We start from the raw sequence: 17365 nt of genomic DNA, 5'->3' as shown, positions 1-17365 counted from the left end.
GTTCATAAATGGAGAGTAATGAGATTATTGCACTAATCTAGGCAAATGTTCATAAATGGAGAGTAAGTGTAACTGGATAAATATAGAAACAGAAGTGAAAAGACTATCTACAGCCACAGAAGAAAAAAAAAAAAAACAGATGAAGGAACCACTTGAAGCTGTTTCCCAAATCACACTATGGCTAAGTGTAGAGCAACTCATGACACTTCTATTAAAAGAGTACTTTTGGATATTTTAGTGGTGTTTGTTCTATGGCTCAATGAAAGTTGAATGATCATAGGGTGAACCTGTGCAGGATCTCAAACCCTGTGCTCTGCATGATGGATGAGGGAGCTCACGCTCTAAAGCACCACAACTTTTACAAACTGCAGGCCTTTGTTCTTGACCTCCCTGTCCTGTCCTCTGTCACTACCCAAGGTCTTTGCTTTGACTAAATTTCAGTGTAGAGAAGTGCTTCTTTTCAGCAACCCCTGGGACATAGAAGAATACCTACTGACACTGACTACTTTATGAGTTAATCTGGAGGGTAAAATATATATGTATGACCCAGCCATACCATTCCAGGGCATATATTGTATGGATTATATATGCTACTACTGAGACACTTGTGCATCCATTTTCATATAACTATATTTCAATAGCTAGAAAATCAGCTTAAATGTCGATGAACTGATTAATGGATAATGAACATATGATACATATACATAATAGAATTTTATTTAACAAATAAGAAAAATTAAATGATAAAATTTGGATGTAAACAAGAGAAACTGGAAAAAATATAAACAATGTGCAAGGTAACCCAAGGCCAGAGAGACTCCACTACAGATAAATGTGGAGACCATCCACATCCGCATTCGGCCATGTTCCGCATTTGGCCTTGTTCAGGCTTGTCTGGGCTTGTTTCTGGAATCCTGTTAGAACCAGCTTTTCCTGGTAACTGCTGATGCATGGGTCGACCAATCCAAAATAGCCACCTAGTATTTTCTACCTATCAGAGTAAGGCCACCAGTAAGTGGAACCGCCAATCGGTGTGAAGGCCCCTCCCACGGGCTGGATTGTATATAAGGGCACGCCCGAGCCCGCTCGCGCTCTCTCCGTCCCCACCATCGCTGTAACTTCTTCAATCCTGCAATAAAGCTCAGCTGACGAGAAGGATTCCAGAGTTGCGTCTTCCTTGCTGGTCGGGGTGGTCGCAACACAGACATGCATACAAACAGATATAAATCTGAAAACAAAAGTCTTGTTCAGTTAACAAGAGTATTTTATTCTCATAATCACCTAGTGAAAGATTGTTTCAGGTTGTTATTTCTAGGAATAATGTGTCTCTCTAATTATCCTCTTGCTGTACAGAGTCTCCATGTTCTTCCGTAAGAAAGCATATTATTTCTTCCTTGCAGTAATAATGCCATAAATAATTGCCCTCAAAATCGGCCCAGGCCACAAAGAGTGCCAGGTCTATGCCCAAGATGTAAAAAGGGGAAGCATTGGGCAAATGAATGTCGGTCTGTGAAGGATTTACAAGGTAGGCCGTTAGACGCCAGGTCAGAGCAGCCACCTGTGCCCTTCAGACAACCAAAAAACGGGGCACGGGGCCCCAGGCTCCAGGGCCCGAGAATATTTGGAGCCATGGAGAGTACTCCGAGGCAGAGAAACCCCCAGAGGGAGTCAGTAGAAATACCCCCTCCCCTGGAGTACTCCCAACAGACTACAGAGCAACCCCGGGCTCTGGAGGGCTGGATCTCCGGGCGGCAACCGGGTTGGTATTGACCCCTGCTATGGCGGTTCAGGCCCTTGAGACTACCTTTAGAGGGCCATTGCCAAACGCCACAGTAGGGTTGATTATAGGTAGATCAGGAAACACCATGAGAGGCCTCCACGTCATGCCAGGTGTCATAGACTCAGATTTTTCAGGCTTGGTCAAGGTGCTGTGCAGTTCCCCTCGAGGGGTCACTGTCATCGCCCCAGGGGACCGCATAGCTCAATTGCTTCTCCTACCCTCAGCACATGAGTTCTTCCCCTCCCTTAAAAGGACAAGAGGGAACTCTGGCTTCGGAGCCTCCGGAGGAAATGTGGCATTCTTGACTTTGGGAACCCAAGAAAGACCCATGATGACAATTAAAATAGAAGGCAAAGAATTCATTGGTCTTGTAGATACAGGAGCAGATAGAAGCGTCATGAGTTTTTCATTTTGGCCGAAGAGATGGCCATTACAGGACTCTGGCCAGCCCCTCAGAGGTCTTGGATACCAGAATGCCCCAAAAATCAGTTCCAAGTTACTCACCTGGGAGGCGGATGGCCAGGTAGGCACTTTTCAGCCATTCATTGTAGATGTCCCCGTCAATTTATGGGGCAGAGACATCCAACAACAATTGGGCCTGCTGTTGACTAATGAGTTTTCAGAGCAGAGCAAACAAATGATGAAACATCAGGGATTCCTCCCTGGGAGAGGTTTGGGCAAGCATTTGCAGGGGCGTAGTGAAAACATTGATGTGGCTAGCAACCCGGGCCGTGCAGGTTTGGGTTTTTCATAGGGGCCACTGAGACGGATTACTCTATCAAAATCTCCTGGAATACAAAAGCTCCAGTGTGGCTTCCTCAGTGGCCCCTATCTTTAGAAAAACTTCAGGCAGCCACACAACTTGTTCAAGAACAGCTAGAACAGGGACACATAGAGACTACTACTTCCCCTTGGAATTCCCCCATCTTCGTAATTAGAAAGAAGTCAGGAAAATGGCGGTTATTACATGACCTCAGGGCAATCAATCAACAAATGACTATCATGGGACCGGTTCAACGGGGACTTCCTCTTTTATCGGCTCTCCCCAAAGGATGGCCAGTGTTTTGTATAGATATCAAGGACTGTTTTTTCTCCATTCCCTTACACCCCGACGACAGGCAGCGGTTTGCCTTCACCCTGCCGGCTTTAAATCATGAACAACCTGACAATAGATATCAATGGACGGTCCTACCTCAAGGTATGGCCAACAGCCCAACTATGTGTCAGATGTTTGTCAGTAAGGCCTTGGCACCTGTAAGGAATCAATTCCCGTCGGTGCGCATCATCCACTACATGGATGACATCCTGCTAACCTCAAAAAATACAGACATTCTTGAAATAGCCTTACAGCAGCTCATATTGAGGCTCCGCGAGTCTCATCTTCTAATTGCCCCAGACAAAATCCAAAAAACCACTGTAGTTCAATTCCTGGGCAGCACTATTACCCCTGAGCTGGTCACACCCCAAACCATTAAGATTTCTACCAAGTACCTGACCACTCTTAATGATTTCCAAAAACTGTTGGGTGATATTAATTGGCTGCGCGGGTATGCCCCTTTGCCCAGAGCGTCTTTGCTGCCACTCTTCCGCATTCTGGAGGGCGACCCTGACCTCCGATCCCCCCGCAGCTTGACTGCAGAGGCCAGGCAGGCCCTCATTAAGGTGGAAGAAGCCCTGCACCAGGCCCGGCTTACACGGCTGGACCCCGATAGACCTTTTATGTTATGTATCCTGAAAACTCCAGACCTGCCTTTAGGCGTGTTATGGCAGGATGGACCCTTATGGTGGGTGCATGGTTCGCCGCCCACCTCTTCAATCTCCTACTACCCTGAGATGGTGGCATCCCAGGCTTTGAGAGGATTAAAGACAAGCCTCCAAGCCTTCGGGAGGGAGCCTGCAAGAATTATTACTCCTTATGATAAAACCCAAATACAAGTCCTTACGGGTACAGTGGATTTGTGGGCTATCCTTGCCACCTCCTTTTCGGGCTCCTTTGATAACCATCTACCTTCCAGTAGACTGCTCTCTTTTCTGCAACGCAACTTGGTGTATTTTCCCTTGATTACCAAACAAAAACCTATTCCTATGGCACTTACTGTTTTTACAGACGGCTCTAAGACTGGCCGTGGTGTCTATTCTTCCCAAGAAGCCGCACCTGTAGCGATACAATTCCCAGATACTAATCCCCAAATTGTGGAGTGTAAAATTGTTCTCACTGTTCTCCAAACATTTCCACAACCCCTGAATATCCTTTCTGACTCTTGTTATGTTGTCAATGCAGTCCGGCGCCTGGAAATTGCAGGCAGGATTCATGGTCCTGTTGCTTCCACTCTTCAAGCCATACAGCGTTGCATTCACCATCGCAACGCTCCCTTCTTTATTGGGCACATTCGTGCTCACTCTTTGCTGCCTGGACCCCTGGCTGCAGGCAATGATCTAGTCGATCGTGCCTCCAGGGAAGCTTTCCTGGTTGACTGCCTTGACCCTTTCCAGGCTGCTTCCCACTTTCATACTCTTTATCATGTTCCTGCCAGGACCCTCCGACTCAAATTTCGTCTCTCCCGTGATCAGGCTCGCTCTATTGTCAAGGGCTGCCCGTCCTGTGTTACTTTCCACCCTGCCCCACATGTGGGTATCAATCCCCGGGGCTTGAAACCTCTGGCATTATGGCAAATGGATGTTACTCACATTCCTGAATTTGGTCGGCTTCGATATGTCCATGTGTCAGTTGATACCAGCTCTGGTGTCCTCCATGCCACACCCCTTACCGGGGAAAAGACTAGTCATGTTATTACTCATTGTCTGGAGGCCTGGGCAGCCTGGGGCAAACCTGCCGCCCTTAAAACGGATAATGGACCTGCTTACTCATCCAAGAGCTTCGCTGATTTTGTGGCCCGCCTTCAGGTGGCGCACACCACCGGCCTGCCTTATAATCCTCAGGGTCAAGGCATAGTGGAACGTGCAAACCGCACTTTGAAAGAGCTCCTCCAAAAACAAAAAGGGGGAATAGCAGATTCCTCTCCGAAATGCCGCATAGCAATGGCACTTTTTACCCACAATTACTTAATTTTGGATTCACAAGGAAAAACTCATGCAGAGAAGCATTGTGCATTACAATCTGTAGAACAAACAGTCTTTGTAAAATGGAAAGATGTTTTAACAAATAACTGGAAGGGCCCTGATCCTGTAATACAGAGATCAAGGGGAGCTGTCTGTGTTTTTCCTCAGGAAGCGACTGATCCGGTCTGGGTGCCTGAGAGATTAACCAGAAGAGTGACCACAAATCCGAGTGAAGAAGGGACTGACGATGACCACCGTTACCCTTGGCAAGTTCGCTGACTGGTTGGCCTCAGCATTCTCATTCTTCAAGGAATGGGTAGGAGTTGGCATGTTTGGCCTGATGTTACTTTTTGGATTGTTCATTACCCTTTGGTTAATTTGCCACATCATGCGGGCCAGGAGAAGAGAAAAAATGATCCTAGCACAAGCCCTGGCAGCCCTCGACACGGGGGCATCTCCCCAAGTCTGGATTAGCATGCTTAAATCTTCCTAAGGCGACTCTTTGAACTGCTCCTGCACACCAGGAGGTGTATCCTCATTGCACATGGTTTGGAGAGTTCTGAGTCAGCCCTCGATTAACTCCCAGAGTGGACAGGCAAAGCACTGCCAAGGAGTACTGTGCTGTTCTCCTCGGGATATATGGATCGCATAAGGGGTACACCCTGACCCTTTCCCCGAAAGAGGTGACTGAGATTTTAGGGGAGAATCCATCCCTGTCCCGGCTCTGCAGGAGATTCTCCGCATGCTCAAGACAAAAAAGGGGGATATGTGGAGACCATCCACATCCGCATTCGGCCATGTTCCGCATTTGGCCTTGTTCAGGCTTGTCTGGGCTTGTTTCTGGAATCCTGTTAGAACCAGCTTTTCCTGGTAACTGCTGATGCATGGGTCGACCAATCCAAAATAGCCACCTAGTATTTTCTACCTATCAGAGTAAGGCCACCAGTAAGTGGAACCGCCAATCGGTGTGAAGGCCCCTCCCACGGGCTGGATTGTATATAAGGGCACGCCCGAGCCCGCTCGCGCTCTCTCCGTCCCCACCATCGCTGTAACTTCTTCAATCCTGCAATAAAGCTCAGCTGACGAGAAGGATTCCAGAGTTGCGTCTTCCTTGCTGGTCGGGGTGGTCGCAACAGATAAATGCTAAAAATATTCTTTCATTTGTGGATCCTAGTCTTGACTCATTGGTTTCATTGGAGTATCTCTGCAAGCCATGTAACTGGAAAGGGACAGGTGAGGTGAGGATTGCCTTATGGGAGGAGGGATGTTAGCACACAGGTAAAATAAGAGTGGAGACAAAGAATAATGGGTTTTGGAAAAGTTCAAAGAAGTTGAGAGGTAAAGAGTGGACGAGAAGAGAAAATGAAGAAGAGAAGGATCGATCAAAATAAAGGGAGCATAAAAGAACACTTGCAAATATTCTATTTTTTAATCCTGTTAAAACACATAAAAGGGAGTTTGAAGGCAGATACCCCACAACAAAAGACAATGCCAATCATAAAAACTAAATCTTCAATGTCAGATGTGGGATATCTCTATAGGCGTTTTTGATCATGTAGGCTCCAGAAAGAGCCCCGAAAATACATGGTCTTGTGATTATTGTTGGTTGTCCACCAGAACTAGTTGATCAGACCTTGTAGAAAACACCACAGTTTTGGATGCAAGATATACAAAACCAAGTTGAAACTGAGTGGGTGGTTAGGTCAGTTTCTTCCTCACTGCTGGTTAGCTTTCATAGCATCAGATGGTGTTAGGAAGATTGCTGAGGATATGGTAAATACATCACCAGCTTTTCTTGGCTGTAAACTCTATGAACCAGAATATTAACTTGCCAGGCAAAATATGCCTACTGGTGAAACAGTGTCAAGAAGTGTCTGTGTTTATACCAACAGATAAAAGCTACCCTCAGCTATAATCAGAGAAGCTTCTTGAAGTGAACTTAGGTGAGTGTAAAAACTAGCAGTGCACAAGATATTGAGAAAAAAGGACAGCTAAGAGCTTGGCCCTACACCTTCATTTTACCTTCTCCTCAAGGCTCAAGGGATATCAGGAAGAGGAGTCTTTGAAAGACCATAAGAATCAGAAGATAGAAAGAAAGAGTACAAATGCTATCTTCTGTGTATGACACATGGCTATCATGAACTCACAGAAGCTATGGCTTCTGGTACTGGGCTCACAGAGCTCACTAGCTACAGATGAGGAACCAGCTGATTTATTGGCAACTAACAAATTATAGAAGAGAGAGTTGTATAGTGACCAGTTGTATATCCAGTAATGAGACCATCAGGCTCTATCGCATAGTTTCTAATCCAGTGTCACACAGATAGCCATAGTAAATTCTATGGGGCATAAAGAAAACAGTAAGTACTGAATATGGAAGGTTTTATAGAGAAGAAATGGTCTGGCATGGGTATTAGAGAAATAAGAGAGGCTTGAGGGGGTTTATCAGAATGCATTATATGCATACATGGAATTGTCAAAGAACAAAATTTATTCATAAAATTATTTAGCTCTTTGTTTATTTTAAAAAAATCAATGACAATTCAGAAGAGGGTGTAGACATCCTTGTTTTTTTTCTTCTAGTTAATGTGATACTTGTAACTGATGTGGTATTAAACACATATGATTACTAAAAAAAGTTCTATAAGTTGAAGTATATTGTAATAATTAGTACATTTAAAAATATATAACTCAATAAAGACTTCCTGAGTTTATTTCTTCTGTTTCCCTGGTAAATTTTACATGTCTATGTTTACTATCTCTTTTTAACACTGGGATATTTAATATCTACTTCCTTATCCAGACCTTGAAGACCAAAGGGAAAAAAGGAGCTAAAATAGCTTCCATAAGAAAGATATTCAATTTGAGAATATATTTTAAAACACATTAGCATTTATTCTTATTAGGCACATTTAACAATGAAAATAAATGGAAAATAACATACTATGTATTCTAAATTATTCTGCAATTAAGATGAAGCTACTCAACTTCAATATAATTAAAATTAACAATTTTCATTAGTGGCTACTCTTACTGACATAAAGAATTACTATAACAAGAAACCACAATATTTTCCCTAAAGAAATGTGATGTATATTAGAAATTTGGTGTCTAGTTTAAAAAGAGAAAAAGCACATGAGCAGGACACTATTTCAGAAACAAAATGAAAATATTTAATTTCATCTCTGAATAAACTATTTTGCCCACAGAGCTGGAATTTGGAGATAACATCATTGACCATTTTCAATTTTGTTTAGCTGAGTAACACTTCAAAATAATATTATATGATTTTTTCTAATACTGGTGGTATATTAAGTAACTTAGACACTTATTTTTGAGTGATAAAATGAACAATTTGACTATACTCATCAAAAATAATATTTCTAAAAATCATTTTATACTGATTAATTAGTATGCTGACCCATTTAACTTGACTTTTTTTTTAACAGATTAAGAAATAAATCTGTTTTTAACCCTCAAAGGACTACTAGAAAAACTTCTGCTTTAATACACAGTATTAATAATTAAATATTGTAAATGTATAAATATTAAAGCTACATCTTAATCTAATAATTTAATATAGTACTGTGGTGTGATATACAGTATTTGTTTTATAAACAGTAATTGTTTAAATGCTGTTAAATGAAACATAATGAAAAGCATCAGTAGAGCCTATGAGTGTCCTCCTTGTTTGTAAACCAAGTGATCAAAGAGACAAGCAATGCAAGTGCTTTCTTTCTTTCCTTTCTTTTTTTTTCTTTTCCATCTTTCTTTCCTCCATTCCTCTCCCTTTAGTCCTTCGTTTCTCCTGTCCTTTCCTCTCCTTTCCTTTCTCTTTCTTCAAAATCTCTCATGTAGCCCAAGCTGGCTTGAAACTCAATGTGTACTTGAGGAGTTGACAATGGCCTTGAATTTCTAACCTTCCTCCCTCTATCTCCCAGTGTGTACAACCAGAACTGGCCAAGGCAAGCTTGTAACTTTTATTTTTATTTATTTATTTATTTATTTATTTATTTATTTATTTATTCTTATTATCTTTATTTTATGTGTATGAGTGTATTACCTGCAGGTGTACTAGTGCACTCATGTCATGCGATGCCTGCAAAGGTCAGAAGAAGTTGTTGAATTCCCTGGAACTTGAGTTACAGATGGTTGTTAGCCGCCATATGGGTACTGGGAATCGAACCTGGGTCCCTTGTAAGAACAGTCAGTGCTCTTAAGCCCTGAGTCATCTCCAAGCCCAGCTTTTAACTTTTAATATTTTCCTCAGCTACTCAGAAAGAGTTAAGGAATGTCTTTGAGGTCTTAATTTCATAATGTTTCTGATTTGTCATATACAACTGGAACAACGATGGGAACATCTTTCTATGCTATCTTATCTTTCATATGAGAGTTTGCTTCAGCTCTGTAGTTGTCTCTTTTATCGCTAGGTGTTTCATTCTGATAAAAGAGAGCCAAAGTTCTAATTAGCACAGATGATTGTGTGAGAAAAGGATGAGGAAGTTTTTCTACTTTTATTAGCAAATGCATTATCATAAGAAGTCATTTATCAATAGAAAATTACATGGAACATGCCTTAAACATGATGAACCAACATGAAGGCCATGTGTTGCACCCTGACAACACTGAGACTCAGTTCTTCAGGATCAAGATACAATGCTTTACAGTGACCAGTAAGTAGGCAGAAGATAGAGATATAACTCTGGAAAGGCCAACATAATCCTATTTCTAATAGTCTCTGAAAATTTGCCAATATTTCACTATTCCCTTCTTTCTGAATGTCCATCTACTCACCTAGGTTTATAAGAAAACTTAAAATTAAGTTACTCAAGGAAACTCACAGTTTATGAAAGTTCACACTTCATAGAGGCATTTATGACATCCTGAGGTGAAAAAGAGTTCAAAAAAGATAGTGCTTAAAAGAGATTTTTATCCAACTGAGAGAAGCTGTGAGCAGATGTTCATACTTTTGCATGAGGAAACAACAGAATTATTTACTGTTGTGTGCTTGTGTTCAAGCATTTCACTATTACCCCTGTTTGCTCATTAATTCAATACTAAAGGTGAATTATGTGTCAGTAAATGCATTACAATTTTAATAAAGTTTACTTTTCTCTTATGAACTATATGAGGAAATATTAATGCATTTTGTGCTCTGAAAATCTTTCATATAGTAATGACTATAGCCTAACCTTATTTAAAATTTTTCATTGTAGAGCTCCAAAAATAACCTTTTTTGATACTGTTATTGTTTTTGAGACAGTCTCCCTTTATGTCCCAGCTGGCCTGGTACTCACTATGTAGACCAGGCTGACCTGAATGTAACAGAGACCCACCAACCTCTGCCTCTTGAGTGCTGAGATGAAAAAGTGTGGGTCACTCACCCAGCTGAGAAGTTTCTTTTAAATCACTGAAATAGTCATTCATAAAGAGCTTATTTGATTTTAACCAGTTTCTATCATTTTTATAAATAATTTTGGCTTTTAAAGAATATTTTATTTATTATATTTATTTGTTTATGACTGTATTGCCTGCATTTATGTAAGTGCATCCATGCAATGCAATTTAGAGGTCAGAAGAGGTCATCAGTTCCCTGGAACTGGAGTTACAGATGGTTGTTAGCCACATGTGGATTCTGGGAATTGAACCCACATCTGCTGTGACAGCACCCAGTGCTCTTAACCACTGAGCAGTCTCTCTAGCCTCTAATCATTAGTTTTAGAAGCTTGTAAAATAGTTTGTGAAAAAGAAATACTTTCTAACTTATTCCTGTTTAGGTCTTATTAATAATAATGATCATATTTAATTGACTTGAACATTTACAATATGTCTTTACTAGCTTATAGCATGTTAAAAAAACTTGCTATACCACATCAAATCTAGTTAACATAATTGTTATTTTCAAAGGGAGAATACTCAGAAGAAAATACAAAAGTTTTACAACTAAATCATAAAGCAATAAATCTTTTTATCCCAAAGGTCTGTTATTCTTATGTCAATAGTATGTAAAGTGTTTACTAATAGATCAAATACTGAAAATATATTGCCTCGTCGTCCTCATCAGCATGCTTGAACGTGGTCCAAGCTCCTTTCCTTCTCTAGGCCACTGACCTCTGGCCCCTGCCCGAAAGATAAAATTACCTAAAAGCAGAGTTTTTTTCTTTGACTTTTCTTAGAGAATTTCTTTTAAGTATTCTCTTAGTTACTTTTCACCTTGCTGTGACAAAGCAATTCATGGAAGAAAAGGCTGATATTTAACTCGTAGTTTCAGGATACAGTTCATTACCGTGGTGAAGGTATGGGACAGGAATGGCAGTGGGCAGCATTGTGTTGATCATCAGGAAACAGAGAGCAAGGAGTGCTTTTGCTCATTTCACTTTCTTTTTTAAAAAAATTATTATCATTTTTAAAATTTTATGCTTATGCATGTATTGCTTGCATGTAGGTAAGTGCACCCGTGTTGTACAATGCCCTTGGAGATCAGAAGAGGCCCTCAGATCCCCTGGAACTAGAGTTACAGGCAGTTGCTAGCTTCCATATGGGTGCTGGGATTCAAACCCAGGACTTATGGAAGAACAGTCAGTGTTCTTAACCTCTGAGCTGTATCTCCAATCCCTACTTTCTTTTTTTTTTTCTTTTTTTTCTTTTTCTTTTTTAATCTTTACGAAAACTTTATTGAGAATTCCATACATGTATATAAGATATTTTGATCTAATCCATGCCCACTCCCTCCCGTCCAACATGCCCTCCTCTGAAGAGGTAATCCTATAATCTTTTAAGGATTAGATACAAGCTCCCAAATACTTTTGACATTTTTGGCCTTTGGAACACAGTATGTTGCTAAGAGACCCAAGAACATTTTGACTTTTAGCCAAGAAACTGGCTACATTTCTTTGGGGTCTTTTTACTCTAACTGCCTAGCCATTCCTATCTCCTATTCTTATCACACCAACCTCTGAAGGGGTTACCCAAATTGCCAACAGGTAATAGGGACACCAAACACTCTGGCTTCTTCCATGCTGAACAGGGACATAGGGTGAGGCAATTGGAGCACCCCTTCAGTGGGTCTATCTAAAAGACTCCCAAATTGCATAACACTTGTCTCTAAGAGAAGAAGAAAGTCCTTGAATCATGAATAGGAGATATGAAGGAGAAGTAAAGGCAAGAGTAATCAGCATTACAAGTTTTAGACAGGAAACTAGAAAAAAGTCAGAATAGGGCAATTTTCAAATGTTCATATGAAAGTGCATTGGAGTTTCTTGACAAGGGCTTCCAAAAGCATCCCTCTACTGGGTTCTTCCTCATACTTTCTTTTTTTAAAAAAAATTGGTTGATATTTATTTTATGTGTATGAGAGTTTTGCTTGCATGTATGTAAGTGTAGCATATATGTGCAACCCCATGGTGATCAGACAGGGGGTTAGATCCCCCAGAACTAGAGTTATGGACATTTGTTAGCCACCATGTGAGTGCTAGAAAAGGAACTCAGGCCCTTTTCAAGGGCAGTCAGTGTTTTTAACTGCTGAGCCATCGTTGAGCTACCTGCCTCAATTGACCTAATCTCTAAAATCCCTGTGAGACATTCCTAGAGCTCAGGTATACATGAATAACAGCTAACAGGTCAATAAAATAGGCCAAAGGTTCAGTAAGATGAACAAAAAGCTTTATGTTTCAAACAATCCAAGTGGAATTAGATTAATACTATATTACATAGTAAGAGACTTGGTCACTCAAAATAAAACTTAAATTTTCACATTGAAAATATGGAACTTTCTTTAAAAATAATAATTGTTCCTATAGGCAATGATATCAACTTTACTTGGTCTTCTGTTTGTCTCTAATGTTAATATCATCTTGAACTTAGATGTATAAAAGCAGCAATTTTCCATACTTAATAGTTTGTGGCTTTGTGGTTAAGTCTAAAACAAGTTTCTTAAATACTGTTTTAACAAAACTTTTCATATAAAAAATATATAAATAATTAATTATAAAACATGAATATTCAAGTATACTTAATTTTATCAAGAATATAAAGCTCTGGTATTATGAACATTAATATGGAATCAGTTGTTAGATTTCCCAAAACGAGAAAGCTATGAAGAATGCAAATTGGATCTTAATTTGGGAAAGTGAAGCCCTGAGCAAAATTTAAATAAAATTTTCTCTCCTAACTTTTTATTTGTGTATATTTGTGCTTAAATGCAGTTTTTCTTATTTTTTAATCTTCTGTTTTTATTTTATGTATATGAGTGTTTTGTCTTCTTGAATATAAGTACACCATGTGCATGTTAACCTTGGAGGCCAGAAGAGTGTTTTAGATCCTTTGTAACTAGAGTTACAAACTATTGTTAACCAATATGTGAGTGTTGGGAACTGAACACCTGCCCTCTGGAAGAGCAGCCGGTGCTCTAAATTGATGAATCATCTCTCCTCCTTCCTCTGTTTTGAATATTTTATTTATTATTTTTATTTTATGTGTATGAGGGTATTGGCTGCATGTATGAGGGTATTGGCTGCATGTATGTGAGTGTACCCATGTCCAGCAATGCTATGGAGGTCAAAAGAGGGCTTCAGATTCCCCTAGAACTGGAGTTAAGAATGGTTCATATCTACCATTGGGTGCTCTGAACTGAACTCAGGTCTTCTGCAAGAGCAGTCAGTGCTCTTAACCACTGAGCAATCTCTACAGACCTCTTTCCTCTTTTTTATTTTCTTTTTTTTCAGTTAAAAAAAATATTGAGCTTTTTTAAATTTCATACATCCCCCCACTGAACTCCATCCACTCTGTCATTGATGCTAAGTCCTATTCATTCAGGTATTTGTACCCAAATGTCCTTCAATGTAAATGCATCCACTGGACCCTAGTCAGTCTATCCAATGGTTGTATGTAAGTCATACTCTCCCTCACCCAACAGTAATCAGTCTCAAATAGTTCTCAGTCTAGTGCCAGCCCACCACCTATTTCTCATCTCCCCTTTTCGCCCTTGTTTAATTGAGCTGACATGGGTCCTGTACTTCACATCACCACTGCCACAGGTTCACATGACCAAGCTTCCAGTAGCCTGGAAGCCTTCACCTCCCTGTGTTCATGAGCTAGTCCTGGCTGTTATAATCTTTCCACCCCCTCTTCTTCAATGGTCCTTGAGCTGTGGATGGGTGAGATTCCATTCAGGAATCTCATCCTACACTCTACAGTCTCTTATTCTCTAAAATTTGGCCAGCACAGCCTTCGATGTTCATCACACTCGGCTGTACGAGGCAGTCTCACAGATGAGAGCTGAGGGATTCATTAGCCACCTCTTTACCCCTTATTCCACAATGTTCCATGAGCCTTGGTTGTAGAGATTCAACTGCAGATGTATCACCTGGTACTGGGCATATCCCAGACTTTTTTGCTGTGCCTGACAAGATGTGCAACTCTGAAGAAGCCCCCACCTCTTGCAAAAAAAGCTTCTTTGATGTGTGCTGCATGGCATGCTTGTCTGTACATATAAGGATGGATATTTAGTATATAGTAAGAAGTTTCTTTTGTCTTGATATATGAAAGAGATAGGGGTTTCTCCTCTTTTTAATTTCTTAATTTGCATATACAGAAGTAGGTTTCATTATAGAATTTTCAAAAAAATTTATTTTTTGTTGACTCTCATCCATCTATCTTTTCCCACAGTCATGGAATCCCTCTTATGTCCTATCTCCCATAAACTCCTTTCCAAATTCATTTCTATGTGCATGTTTTTTTCTTTTTTTGAATGTGCATTTTAATAATTAAATATGCACTTGCCATTTGAATGATTTTCTTGTACTTTGACCATTATTCAGCTTTCAAATGCTATCTCATTTATTTGACAGGATATGAGCAATCACTTCTTTATTGATGACAATATATCAGATTGTATAACATAAAAAAAATCACTGGATGTGATTATTAAGGAAATTTAAGTAATTGACCTTTTTTCCTGTCTAAACAAGAGAAATGTTTCACTTGCTTAAGTCTGTAAACATTATTGTGTTCTTGTTCTCTGTGAAATTAACATGACAAATTATCCACAGAAGAAAAATTACTTTACTTTTTTTTTTGTGTGTGTGTGTGTGTGTGTGTGTGTGTGTGTGTGTGTTTGTGTGTGTCTTGCACCACTGAACTGGAACAGGCTATGTAGACCAAGCAAGCCTGGATCTCACAGAAATCTAGCTGCCTCTGCCTCTGGGATTCAATGTGTTTGCCAATATGACCTGCTTTATCATCTATATCTAAACATACTTTTCAATTTTTATCAGGAAAATAAAAGATGAACTTAAATAAATGCAAATTCAAGAAAGGTTCCAAAACTGGCTTTGTGAGCATACTTATAAAATGGGAGCATAGGCATTGAATAAAGAATAAAACGTGACCCACTTGAATTGGTTGGCATGATGAGCATAGAATTTAATGTAAGTATTGACCTTGTCTGTTTTGTGTAGATTCCTAATGACCTGATACACTGATTGGTCTGGCAGAGCAGTTTAGTTTTTAACTCATCTGGGAATCCTTCCAAATCCAAACCAATCTGAATTTAATTGTTATAATTATCTACATCGTAATAATCAGTAGCATCATGAACAGGTATGTAATAGTATTCATGTCCATATTAGGAACTTAGAAATAGGAAACACCCAAACTAAGAATTGGATTAAATAATTGTCACTATAAATGTTATATGTTGACAAAGTTTAGTAAGCATGTTTCGATTATAGACAGAACACTGAATTTAAATGGTCTCATGTGCTGACCAGATATAGACATAACACTCAATTGAAATGGTGTCATGTGTGAGTATGTAGTAGTATCCAGGTTAATAGGTCTGAATTGAGAAATGATTTTAATTTTGTTTTTAATATCTGAACTAGGTTTTTTTATGTTGTAAATTTAGTAGTAATTTTCCCAATAAAGAATACTGATATTAAAATTCTACAACCACACCCTTTTCTTAAATAAGGGATATATCTGTGTTGTATTAGTCAATTTTTCATTTATTCTAAACTTTACATAGAGTTCTGTAAGAGAATCCTGAGCAGCTCACACATTATGGACAGAGAACAGCTGCATTAAACAAAGTCAGATGCACCACATTCTGCTTCAGTGTGGGATACAGCAGGGACAGCTCTCCCCTGGTGACACATAGTATAGCTTAATCATAGTACTGTGTTGGTTTTGCTTTTAAAAATGACTAATATGAAATAAAAAAATAAATGTAGTAAAATTGTCTTCCTGAGGTGCTGACTGATCAGTGAGAAATCCTAAAGAAAAATAGTTTTGAAAACCTCTTTATCAAGGTTCTCTTGAACAATCAAGTTTGAAATCATAATTATCCTTAAATCTTCCTCATTTTTCTTGTATTATGATCAGGTTTGCTACCAAGTTTGCCCTCTTTCTTTTTTTTAAATGTATAGTTTTATTGAGGTTTTCTTCATTACTTATAATAGATCTTAATGAAATTTAAATTCCTTCCTCCATCTGTGTTCCCTGTAGCCCCCCATGCACCAGATTTCATGCATTCTGTCATATACGATTAGGCCAACTGGTCAAGCTTTTTTATTGAGATGTCCCTCGGTGCAATTTCATCCACTAGAGTCTAGTCAGTCTATCTAGAATCACTCAAAGAAAATCAACTGTCCTCTCATAACTCAGTAATCAGTTGCCAATAGTTCTGAGTCTAAGGTTGGGGCCTGCTGCCCATTTCCCCAGTTCTATGTTGTTTCTGTCTGATTGAATCAGCATGGGTTTTGTGCATGCTGCCACCATTGTTGCAAGTTCCTAGAAGTCTTATGTTCATGCACCAACTGTAGCTCTTACAATATTTAATGACTTTTTAAACAATTTTTTCATTATATACTCTATGTATGGTACACATTCAATAAGCGTTTTGTGATTTTGCCAAATTATTTAAGCAGCCTCTGACAGGAGTCCATAATTCAATATTTCATCATGTTAAATAGCAAAATTTTTAAACTTTTAAAGATTAACTTCTTATTTAAAATCTGAGATCTTTTTGAATGCACGTAGTTTTTCTGGTATGTTATTTGGAATATAATACTTAATATCAGTCCATGAATCAATTATATTCTTTGATTCTAATAAATATATCATGTATCTGTCATTCAAACTTTTAAAATAATGCTTATCCTTTAAGTTTGCAAATATTCCCATCCTCAGTAGACTTGTTTCTTTTTCTTAATATCAGTCCATGGATCAATTATATTCTTTGATTCTAATAAATATATCATGTTTCTGTCATTCAAACTTTTAAAATAATGCTTATCCTTTAAGTTAACAAATATTCCCACCCTCAGTAGACTTGTTTTTGCTTCTCATTGCTTTTAGTTGGTAGTTCTGCTTAATCTGTGCAGACATACTTCAGATCTAATTTTTATAAGATTCCTCCAAGTTTGTACACTATTAGATCATTTTTACAAATTGTTTACATCTCATTGATTTTTTTTCTTTAGGAATAATTTATTTAAAAACATTTTGAGAATTTTATGCATGAGT

The sequence above is a fragment of the Nannospalax galili genome, unplaced genomic scaffold, assembly GCF_000622305.1.
Source record: "Nannospalax galili isolate Female #2095 unplaced genomic scaffold, S.galili_v1.0 scaffold140, whole genome shotgun sequence".
Taxonomy (NCBI): domain Eukaryota; kingdom Metazoa; phylum Chordata; class Mammalia; order Rodentia; family Spalacidae; genus Nannospalax; species Nannospalax galili.
Note: the sequence above shows the minus strand (reverse complement) of the source record.